We start from the raw sequence: 12,770 nt of genomic DNA, 5'->3' as shown, positions 1-12,770 counted from the left end.
TTAAATGATAAAAAATTATACAATTAATTAATGCTTTTATATTTAAAAATATTTAATCTAAACCATTTGATATATTTAAATATTAGATTTAAGAAAAAACATTGACAAATAAATAAAAAAATGTAATAGATTGATTTGGATAGGTAACTATCTATTTTGGATAGGATCAAATTATAACAAATAAAAATGAAATACAAAAACTAAAATCATTCCACATCGAACATCTAGCATAATAGTTATATTTTAGTTAGGAAGAAATATCTCTAATAAAATGGAGATTAAATCGGAAAAAAATAATATAAAATCGTGATTAACATTGGATAATTCTAACTTAATAATTAATTGCACTTATTTAATCATTTGTTTTCTTATTAAAATATACGATATTTATTTTGAGAGTACTTAATTTTTTTTTATAAAAATCCAATTTATAAAAAATAGTAATAATAAATGTTTTAAAAAATCACTTAACAAAAAAAATTTTAGTTGACAAAAGAAAAGATTTTTAGCAAAGCAAAACGGCGTCGTTTTATTTAAAATGAAATGATTTTTTGTAGCGTTTTTATTAAAAACGCCGCAATAGATATACAATAGCGGCGTTTTTGTAAAAAATGCCGCGAAAAGTAATCAAAATCCCGTTCACTCCCAAAACTTGATTTTTGATTACCCGCTGTTATTACCTCTTCTTCTCATCTGAGTCGTGCGCCCTAAATTGCCAAATAAAAGTTTGTTTTTCTTCAGCTGAAATCCCCCAAATTTCCCATTTCCAACAACACCAGTCAATACACCTACACCAATCACACTTCTTTTTCCTTTTCATTTCAGTGCACTGAATTCACTCACCATAGCTACTCATTTTCTCTCAATCTGTTAGGGTTTCTTTTAATTTTAGGCTTTCAATACAGTTTCCTTTTAAACTGGAAGGAGTTGAAAGATAAAGGAAACAAAGAGGGGAGTAAGGCTGTTCGCTGAAATAAAGAGATAAAAAAAAAGGTTGAAGAAGATGATTTTCAGGTTTTTTTTACGGTAAGGTGTTCCACGAGCACCTTCTTGGAATTAACTGTGTTAAATGGAGCTGCTTCCTTTTCACTGTTTACTTGGCATATTGGTTGGTTACAATGTATAACTCTCTCTTTAGTGTAATTTCTTTGCTTTGATTATAGTAATTTGTCTAACCGGGTTGTCACTTGGCTACAACTTTTGGAATCCATGGTTTATTGTGTGAGTGGTTTCGATGAAGCTGTGGGGAGTTTGCGATTTCATCTGTTTTAATTTTATCTACATTTTGAGTTATTAACTCTCATCTTTACACATTTTATATGCTTCCTTTCAAGCGTAGAGATCCCCAAGTTTGTTGACACAGGCACTCCTCAATTCAAACCGAAATTTGATGCATTGGTGAGAATCAACAGAATTCTTGATCCTCTTTTACTTGTCTCAGTGGTTTTGGTTTTCTTTTTCATCATCTGATTTGGTTATTACTTGTGGTTAATAGTTGTTTGAATTGAAATAATCAGAGGAGAAATCTTTGAAAGAGTCCGAGCGTTTGGAGAAAGAAATTGCCGACGTTCAGGAACTGAAGGCAATTGCAAAACACTGCCCAAATGAATCTTCTCTTTATTGTAATTGTAGTTGCAATTGTTGATTTTTGTTCTATTCTTTTTTCTTTATTTGAACAGCAAAAGATCAGCACCATGACAGTAGATGAGTACTTTGAGAAACATCCCGAACTGAAAAAGAAATTCGATGATGAGATCCACAATGACAATTGGGGATATTAAGACATGTTTGGTAATATAAGGGTCAAGCCACAAACTTGCTGCATATGTATGATTAGTAATGACCAGGAAAGGTTTCTCGTATAGAGTTACCTTTATAAAATTATGCATGCTTGGTATTGTCTTGTTAGCAGAGGATCCAATAATCTTAAACCTAAAACTAGTATATCGAATAGCAAGACAGCCTTGTGTAAAGCAACAATTGGTTTAGGAATATAATAGACAATATTTCACTTGCAGTTTGTAAAATTGTCTTGATTTTAATAAAAAGAAAATGCAGCATGTTGAATTGTCGGCTAGAAAAGATGTATTGAAGGTCTTCAATGAAGTCATTGATGCTACAGGTAAAAAATAGACTTTTGGTTCTTTAAAGTATATTGTACTCTCTCATTTATTTTCTTTTGAGGTAATGATGTAAATTAAGGCTAATGAGCTGTCAGATATGACTGACAATGGTTAAATAAATACTAAGAAGAAAAAACAAAGTATTGTTGTCTATCTCTTGTTTTGTAAGTTAACTATTTTAGTTTTATTTTTTTGGTTTTTCATGGTTGAACTGAACTGGAGAGAATGGCTCTATCCGATTGTTCAAGGTAGTTTCATAAGCTAAAACTCAACCACTGTGATATGCATGTCAATGCAGTGTCGGGAGGCTTGTTCATATTGATTTTGGTTTCATCTTGGAAACATCACCTGGTGGAAATATGCGGTTCAAGAGTGCACATTTCAAGTTGAGCCATGAGATGACTCAATTACTAGACCCATTGGGAGTTATGAAAAGTGAAACCTGGGACAACTTTGTAAGGTGATTTCTTCTTTGCTCGATTTTATACTTCTATCTTATCTGCATACCTTTCATTTTATCTTTATTGTCCAAGTCATGTGAGTTTTTTCTTTGTCAAATGTTGCAGCTTGTGGTTTGAGTTTTTTCATTTTATCTGCATACCTTTCATCTCATCTTATTTCTATATACAGCGATGACATATTAAATGCTTATTAGTAAAAATCCACAAGATCATACATGCAGGCACAAGATCATATATGATGATGTGGTTTGATTTACTAGTGAAGTTACTTGTGCATGTGTCTTGTTACAGGATAATCATTCCTAGGTACTGTAATGAATATTTTACTTAATAAGTTCCCTCTTTTTCTTATATATAAAAAATACAAATTTAACTATTTAATAATAGAATAACAAAAAAAATCAAATTTTGAAAACATCTAAAAATTTTATAATTGAATGAGTATCCTTATAGTATATATTTTTTTAAAAAAGTACATATTATATTTTTAATTGATATTTGAATAAATATTTTAAAAAAATAAAGAAAGAGTTCGAAGAAAGGTGAGAGGCTTGTGAAGATATCTAAAAGGGAATAACAAGTTGGGGACGTGAAATGCAGTCATTGAACAGATCTGAGAAATGGAATATTATAAGAATAGGTATTAATTAATTAGTATATTAGCTGGAGTAGAAGACACCAGTATCTTGCGTTTCAAGTACAAGTACCTTTTTATTATTTTTTATTTTTATTATTATTTTTTTCTAAAATATACACAATCATGGGACACGTAACCAAATAATTACGCCTCCCTTCACTATTATATTAGGGTAAAATATAAGAACAGTGACTTAATTATATGATTTATTCTATTTTAGTTGCTTAATTTTCATTTTTATTTAATTATTTAATTTTTTGAAATTAAATATTTAATATATTCTCTCATTAGTTGTAGATGAGTGATTGAAAAGTTGTCGTGAGTTTTTTTATTAGTCTAATAACAAATTTAATCCTCTAATATTTATATGTTATATTAATTTAATTCTAAATTTAAAAAATTCAACGATCCTTAATTCTCATATATATATTGTGTACATATTTTTGTTTTATAATTATATATTTTGATATGTTAATATAAATTAGCATCTAATATATTGTGAGTATTAAATTTTAATTCCACAAGTGGAGTTAAAACGTTATTAGATATTTTATTTTTATAATACTGATTTTCTTTTTATACTACAATCTAATAACTTATATCACATTATGCAAAAGACACTCTAATAGTCCCTTTCAGCTGTTCCATCCCCTGTAAAGGTTTATTCTTTAGCGGCATTTGTGATAAAAGCGCCGCTAAAGGTCATGTTCTTTAGAGGCGTTTGTGGGAAAATCGCCGCTAAAGGTCTTGGTCTTTAACGGCGTTTGTGGGAGAAGCGCCGCTAAATGTCATGGTCTTTAGCGGCGTTTGTGGGAAAAGCGCCACTAAAGGTCATGGTCTTTAGCGACGTTTGTGGGAAAAGCGCCGTTAAAGGTCATGGTCTTTAGCGGCGTTAGTGGTAAAAGCGCCGCTAAAGGTCATGGCTATTAGCGGCGTTTGTCAGAATAGCGTCGCTAAAGGCCTTGTTCTTTAGCGGCGTTTATTTCTAAAAACGCCGCTAAAGTTAGCGACGCTGTCATTAGCAACATTTTTTGCGACGCTTCTCAAAGCTCCGCTTAAAGCCTGTTTTGGTGTAAAAATATATTAATTATTCATAATTTTTTTATATGAAATATAAATGTAATTACATTACAAACACATTAAAAACAACCTCAAACACATTTAAATCATCAAAAAACGGCATACCACATCACATCTATTATACTTCTCGGAAACTAGCTAGTTTTACCGAAAATGCGATTTCACCCCTCAAATCTACTTCCTAAACCTTAATTTCGATTCCAAACATCCTAAATATCATCTAATTACTGATATAAATCATCAGTTTTACATAATTACACTAATATGTTTTTTTAGAAAACTCAAGCTTATGTGATCTTTAAATAAGGGAAAACATTCAATTTGCTTAAATTTATTAGAAATTTGTTAAATTAAGATAAAATAACTCTTAAATATATCAAAATGAGTTAGAAATAATTGCAAAACCGAAGCTTAGCAAAGAAATACAAGATCTACCATTTTCAAGCCAAAAATCAACTTAAAATCAATTAATATATCGAGATCCTGATTCAATCATTTAAATATCAAATTGAAATAACAACTCACTTAGTTTAATCATAAAAAGTTAGAATCTCACCTAAATTTTAAAAAATCGACGAGCTATGGACCTAATTCGAGCTAAAACGTGTGAGGATCTCTTAAGGATTTCAAGGATGATAACATGAGTGTTCTTCAATATAGAAAAGAAATTTAGTGTTTAGAGACCTTAGGAATAAAAAAGGATGAACTAATTTCGAAAGAAAAACTTTAATTTAGTGTTTGGCAAATTTTTGAATGAATAATGGGAGGGAAGAAGAAGACTTGGAGGTTGTTAAATAGGCACCAAATTTTAAAAAATTTATCCTTTACCCGTTTAACCCCCTGGGTTTTCTCCTTTATCCGAATTGGTCCTTATTATTCAATTAAAGCCAATTTCAAATTTATTTTCAAATCCAATCTCCTTTTTAAAATCCATTTTAACCAAATTAATTCTCGAACACTCACTCTTAATTTTTAACCTAAAATTATAAATTCTATTTATTTTAAAATTTGTTTAATTAATTCCTAATTATTTTAATTATCTATCCCAAATACAATTTCTAATTCACTAATCCCTGATTTACTCTCTCGACTATTGGGATGTGACAGTTCGACTGGGCCTAGGGGACGATGCCATGACTATGCAAAGGAAGAGTCGTATCGGGTTAATATCCAAACAGTGGAAATGTGGCATAGTCTAGGGTTACACCTTATGTGTATATTTTTTTCAAACTTCTACTTTGTAATAAGCCGTGATAAGACTATATTAACAAGTTATTTTAAATATTTTCCTTTATTTTTGGATTTTAAGTCCTCCAGTTAAAGAAATAAATAAAATGTAATATTTAAAGTGTTCAACTGATTTAAGTATTGTGTTTAATAACAAGCAAGATCTGAGCCGGACGCATCATGTTGGGTTAGGGTGTTACAAAACTCATGCCAAACGAGTGTTTAACACAAGCATTCTTAACCACCGCTCCATTCAAGTCAAGATATAAAGAAATAATTTAAATAATTCATATCAATCCACAAATGATTTAAAAACTAATTTGTTCAAATGTGTATTAAAAAATAAATAATTTAAAGTAATCATATACTAATCCAAAATCAAATTGCAATCGTACATTAATACAAATCCTTTAAATAAAACATTTAAAAATAAAATAGAATAGTTTTTTTTAAATATATATAATTAAATTATTTTGTTTTTTCAACCAAAAGAACCTGAATTCTAAATTGACTAGTGAATCCACTTATGAATATATGCTTTTGAAAAACACAATATAATTATATATCCAGTCAAGAGTAATATATATAATAAATAATTTTTTCCAACCTTATTTACATAAATTTAAAAGATCTTTAAGAACGATAAAGACGAACAACATTGAAAAAGAAATTTCATGATTCTCTTCTTTTTTTTTTCTAGAATTAGGCTTCATCTTCATGATTTCATGCAATGTTCCTTTACAATATTAAGTTATTCTAAAGGTGAAGCTTGAACTCCTCAATTTATAAGAGAATAAAAAGAAATTAAAGTTGATGTTGAACTAATCGATCCCTCTGAAAAAAATTGGGCAATTTAATACCTATTAAATTTGAAACTAAGTAACTAAGGAAAATTAAGTATTAACCACTAAAATTAACATTTTCCATCAATTTACATAATTTTGATTGATATAGTAACAAATTAAACCCTCAACATTTACATATTCTAAAGACCAATATGTACGGTACTTCATTGTATACTTGTTTAATATAGGTTTTAGATGTTGATTAAAAAAACTTAATACAAATTGAACTAGCACCACCAATACTCACCGAATACTATATTGCCGGTTGGTAGCATTGTTGAGATGATAATTTCTGTATTTATATTTTTTTTTATAAATCCCTAACATATAATGATTATGTTTATTGTAAAATATAATAATTCAAATTTTTGTAAGTTCTTAATTTATTCTATGTTTCTTTCAAAAAATAATTATATTATATTAATTTTCAGTATATTTCATATAATATTCTATTTTCATTTTTTTCTTATCTATTATTATATTATATGTTGATTATATTAATTATATTATATTTACACATCATAATTGAATCAAAGTTACTAGATCTAGGATCGAGCAAAGACACAAAACCTTTGGGATCATGACAATGCAAAGCTAGATCATAAATCATGGTTAAGGCGAACCAAGTTAGGTAAAAGAAAAAGATAAAAAGTCTTAATTATGTTGCCTTAATATGCAGAGCTTTCTACATTTATATAAGTAAGATACCGTCACATATTATCAAAATATACATTAACTTCGACACCTAGTGAGTCTTGAGCAGCCACGATTCCAAGGATTAACCGCTTCTTGGAGAAGGCGACGGTAGGAAACAAGACCGGAGACCTCAGGATCGTGGATTGTCATTACTGCATCAATTTGGATCACCTCTTCCATCACCACTATGCCAATTAGAGCCAAACAAATTAACCATGTTTTCATGTTTGAGACACCCATGATTGGTCTTTGGTTTCATTGGAGTAATTTTCTTATCACCTATTTATAGGGTTTTGGATGAGACCCTATTTTAAAAATTACGTCAAATTAGGTGATATTGTGTTTCTTTTTTTATTTTTTGGATTTCTTGTTGCTTAAACTGTAAAATGTGTTAAATTTTTTATAAAAAAAATACATTTTAGAAATTGGACCAGGTAATCTAAGGTTTTTTTTCTCAATTAGTCGAATATTATGGAATGTGTTTGTGTGTGCACGTGTGTGTTTGTGTTTTGGCAAAATAAAAGACAGTTGAGCTCTAATCTCAATATGATACAATCTCAATTAGACTATATCTTTCCTATCTTACACGTTGCATATCATTCAATAAGAAACAAAATCTCTCATCTGGTGGTCAGGAATGTGGGTAGAGTCTCATTATTCCATGTATAATATACAAATATATTGTGGTGTCCTTTCAAGTAAATATTTTATTATTAATTTTTTTGTTTATAAATAAAAACATATTTATATATTTTTATTATTACCCCTACCTTCATATATAATTATTTTTTACTGTCGATGTGAAGCAAGTGATTTGAGGCATTGTTGAATATTATTAAAAAAAGATAGCATATTAAAGCATAAATAACATATTCATTGAGGAATATACTTTTACTTCATCTAATTAAAACAAAGTAGCATTGTTCAAAATAATAAGTAATTAACTTAATTAAAATAAATAAATTATTTTAATAATTAAAATATATTCCTAATAAAATATTTATAATATTTATTGAAATATTTATGAAAATTATAAAAATTGACATATTGTAAATTAAACCTTACATTATTAAATATTTATTTTTTCTTAAAAATAAATAATTGACAATAATAATACGTAGATAATATATAATTAATATAAATGTAATTATGTTAGATTATTTCAGATTATAAAAATATATTAATTATTCATAATTTTTTGTATACGAAATATAAATGTAATTACATTACAAACACGTTAAAAACAACCTCAAACACATTTAAATCATCTAAAAATTGCATACCACATCACATCTATTATACTTATCGGAAACTAGCTAGGAGTACCGAAAATGCGATATCACCACTCAAATCCAGTTCATAAACTTTAATTTTGATTCCAAACATCCTAAATATATTCTAATTACTGATATATATCATCAATTTTACATAATTACACTGATATATTTTTTTAGAAAAATCAAGCTTAAGTAATCATTAAATAAGGGAAAACATTCAATTTGCTTAAATTCATTAAGGATTTGTTAAATTAAGATAAAATAACTCTTAAATATATCAAAATGAGTTAGAAATAACTGTAAAACCGAAGCTTAGCCAAGAAATACGAGATCTACCATTTTCTAGTAAGAAATCAACTTAAAATCAATTAATATATTGAGATCTTGATTTAATCATTTAAATATCAAATTGAAATAACAACTCACTTAGTTTAATGAATAAAAAGTTTAGTTTAATCAATAAAAAGTTAGAATCTCACCTAAATTTTAAAAAATCGACGATCTATGGACCTAATGCGAGCTAAAACGTGTGAGGATCTCTTAAGGATTTTAAGGATGATAACATGAGTGTTCCTCAATATTGAAAAGAAATTTAGTGTTTACAGAGCTTAGGAATAAAAACGGATGAACTAATTTCGAAAGAAGAACTTTAATTTGGTGTTTGGCAAATATTTGAATGAATAATGGGAGGGAAGAAGAAGACACGGGGGCTGTTAAATAGGCACCAAATTTTAAAAAAATTATCCTTTACCCATTTAACCCCCCGGTTTTCTCCTTTATCCGAATTGGTCCATATTGTTCAATTAAAGCCAATTTCAAATTTATTTTCAAAATCAATCTCGTTTTTAAAATCCATTTTAACTAAATTAATTTTCGTACACTCAATTTTAATTTCTTAACCTAAAATTACAAATTCTTTTTACTTTAAATTTTTTTTAATTAATTCCTAATTATTTTAATTATCTATCCCAATTACGATTTCCAATTCACTAATCCTTGATTTACTCAATCGACTTTTGGAATGTTACAATTCTACTGCGCCTAGGGGACGATGCCAGGACTAAGCAAAGGAAGAGTGGTATCGGGTTATTATGCAAACAGTGGAAATGTGGCATAGTGTAGGATTACACCTTATGTGTATATTTTTATCAAACTTCTACTTTGTAATAAGCCGTGATAAGTCTATAGTAACAAGTTATTTTAAATATTTTCCTTTATTTTTGGAATTTAAGACCTCCAGTTAAAGAAATAAATAAAATGTAATATTTAAAGTGTTCAACTGATTTAAGTATTGTGTTTAATAACAACTAAGATCTGAGCCCGACGAATCAGGTCGGGTTAGGGTGTTACAAAACTCATGCCAAACGTGTGTTTAACACAAGCATTATTAACCACCGCTCCGTTCAAGTCAAGATATAAAGAAATAATTTAAGCAATTCATATCAATCCACAAATGATTTAAAAACTAATTTGTTGAAATGTGTATTAAAAAATAAATAATTTAAAGTAATGATATACTAATCGAAAATCAAATTTCAATCGTACATTAATACAAATCCTTTAAATAAAACATTTAAAAATAAAGTAGAATAGTTGTTTTAAAAATATATATAATTAAATTATTTTATTTTTTCAACCAAAAGAACCTAAATTCTAAATTGACTAGTGAATCCACTTATGAATCTACTCTTTTGTAAAACACAAAATAAAATTATATATTCAGTCAAGAGTAATATATATAATAAATAATTTTTTACAAGCTTATTTATTATGAAACTTATTTATATAAATTTAAAAGATCATTGTGAATGATAAAGACGAACAACATTGAAAAAGAAATTTCATTATACCTTCTTTTTTTTTTCTAGAATTAGGCTTCATCTTCATGATTTCATGCAATGTTCCCTTACATTATAAAATTATTGTAAATGTGAAGCTTACACTCCACAATTTATAAGAGAATAAAAAGAAATTAAATTTAATATTGAACTAATTGATCCCTCTGAAAAACATTGGGGCAGTTTAATACCTGTTAAATTTGAAACTAAGTAACTAAGGAAAATTAAGTATTAACGACTAAAATTAACATTTTCCATCAATTTACATAATTTTGATTGATATAATAACAAATTAAACCCTCAACATTTACATATTCTAAAGACCAATATGTACGGTACTTCATTGTATACTAGTTTAATATAGGTTTTAGACGTTGATTAAAAAAACTTAATACAAATTGAACTCGCAGCACTACCAATACTCATCAATACTATATTTCCGATTAGTAGCATTCGTGAGATATGATAATTACTGTATTTATATATATATTTTACAAATCCCTAACATATAATGATTGTGTTTATTGTAAAATATAATAATTCAAATTTTGTAAGTTCGTAATTTGTTCTATATTTCTTTCAAAAAAAATTATATTATATTATATTAATTTTTAGTATATTTCATATAATATTCTATTTGCATTATTTTCTTATCTCTTATTATATTATATATTAATTATATTATATTTACACATCATAATTGTATCAAAGTTACTAGATCTAGGATCGAGCAAAGACACAAAACCTTTGGGATCATGACAACGCAAAGCTAGATTATAAATCATGGTTAAGGCGAACCAAGTTAGGTAAAAGAAAGAGATAAAAAGTATTAATCATGTTTCCTTAATAAGCAGAGCTTTCTACATTTATATAAGAAAGATATTGTCTTTCTACATTTCTTGTTGCTTAAACTGTAAAATGTGTTAATTTTTTTATTAAAAAAATACATTTTAGAAATTGGACCAGGTAATTTAAGGTTTTTTTTCTCAATTAGTTGAATATTATGGAATGTGTTTGTTTGTGCACATGTGTGTTTGTTTTTTGGCAAAAAGAAAGACAGTTGAGCTTTAATCTCAATATGATACAATCTCAATTAGACTTGTAACTCCCCAGAATTTGGGCCTAGAAGTAATGGGCCTTGAGCGTGGTAACTCATAAAGGTTTATGTGTTCGAGATAATATCATAATTTAAGTGTAGCTTTGGTGGCTAAGTATTGGGCATATTTGGGAGTGCTTGAGAAGCATGGGTTCAAGTTTGGGTGTTTACAAAATTTTAGTTTGGGCTCTTAAGTGAACCTGGCTGTTAACTTATAGGACTTATAATAATTAGTGGTTGTTTTATAACAAAAACAGAGAAGGGATCTAGTGGCAAAGTGGCGATACATGTGTAGGAAGTAGTCTAAGGTTCGAGGCATAGCATGCGCAATTGTAGGATTTTGAAATGGGAGAAGTTGGAGCCGTTTGGGTGTGGTTGAAATTGGTCATAAGAATTTGAATTGAATTTGAATAGGGAGTTGGAGTAAATCAAGGAGAAAATTTCAGTGGAAAGGATTGGTGGAGTTTTTGAGCCGTTTGGGGGCAGTTTTGTTTAGGCAAATTTGGTTAGAGATGCATTGGGTGCATTTTCGACAATTGCTTTCCATTATGCTGATTTCTTTTTTTTCTCTCTTCTATATATAGTGCCAAATATTGCCATAGACCTTTTTGGGTGTTTTTCCCGTTTCGATTTCCTTTATTCTCCTCTCACTGTTTCCTATTCTTTTTAATGTGAGCCGGATTCAACTTCTCTTTCTTTGCCTTCATTCTTTTTCCCTTCTCTATCGATCAAATGTTTCGACCTACAAGCATTCTATCAAGTCATTTCTCCAGCCTCCGAAGTGCCGCATCTATTCTTCTCTTATGGGTTGATTGAGTTCAATTCATTTGCTTGGCTAATTGTTAGGAGCAAGTGGTTATGTGCTTTCAAATACTGGCTGAATGTGTAGTTCTCTTGTTGGCCGTGTGTTTTCATTAGGATAGTAATTGTTTTCCCGTTTCAATTTTCTTTATTCTCCTCTCACTGTTTCCTATTCTTCTTAATGTGAGCCGGATTCAACTTCTCTTTCTTTGCCTTCATTCTTTTTCCCTTCTCTATCGATCAAACATTTCGACCTACAAGATTCTAACAAGTCATTTCTCCAGCCTCTGAAGTACCACATCTGTTCTTCTCTTATGGGTTGATTGAGTTCAATTCATTTGGTTGGCTGATTGTTAGGAGCAAGTGGTTATGTGCTTTCAAATACTGGCTGAATGTGTAGTTCTCTTGTTGGTCGTGTGTTTTCCTTAGGATAGTAATTATTTTCCCGTTTCGATTTTCTTTATTCTCCTCTCACTATTTCCTATTCTTCTTAATGTGAGCCCGATTCAACTTCTCTTTCTTTGCCGTCATTATTTTTCCCTTCCCTATCGATCAAACGTTTCGACCTACAAACGTTCTAACAAGTCATTTCTCCAGCCTCTGAAGTGCCGCATCTGTTCTTCTCTTATGGGTTGATTGAGTTCAATTCATTTGGTTGGCTGATTCTTAGGAGCAAGTGGTTATGTGCT

At 28.9% G+C, this 12,770-nt stretch overlaps 1 long non-coding RNA gene across 8 annotated transcripts; it reads left to right on the top strand.

Annotated features, from left to right (window-relative positions):
* Positions 1-648: 648 nt before the first annotated feature.
* On the top strand, positions 649-5,595 carry LOC107954937 (uncharacterized). Of its 8 annotated transcripts, XR_005915611.1 has the most exons (5): positions 651-1,120; positions 1,340-1,398; positions 1,496-2,122; positions 2,422-2,583; positions 5,409-5,595. It is a non-coding gene; the product is annotated as an uncharacterized lncRNA (long non-coding RNA). The 8 variants fall into 8 exon arrangements; XR_005915613.1 differs by having other exon boundaries at positions 649-1,026; positions 1,496-2,583; XR_005915618.1 differs by having other exon boundaries at positions 649-1,026; positions 1,335-1,398; positions 1,496-2,583.
* The last annotated feature ends 7,175 nt before the right edge of the window (positions 5,596-12,770 follow it).

The sequence above is a fragment of the Gossypium hirsutum genome, chromosome D07 (genome assembly GCF_007990345.1).
Source record: "Gossypium hirsutum isolate 1008001.06 chromosome D07, Gossypium_hirsutum_v2.1, whole genome shotgun sequence".
NCBI lineage: Eukaryota > Viridiplantae > Streptophyta > Magnoliopsida > Malvales > Malvaceae > Gossypium > Gossypium hirsutum.
The sequence above is the reverse complement of the archived record's forward strand: the minus strand, read 5'-3'. Positions and strand labels throughout refer to the sequence as shown.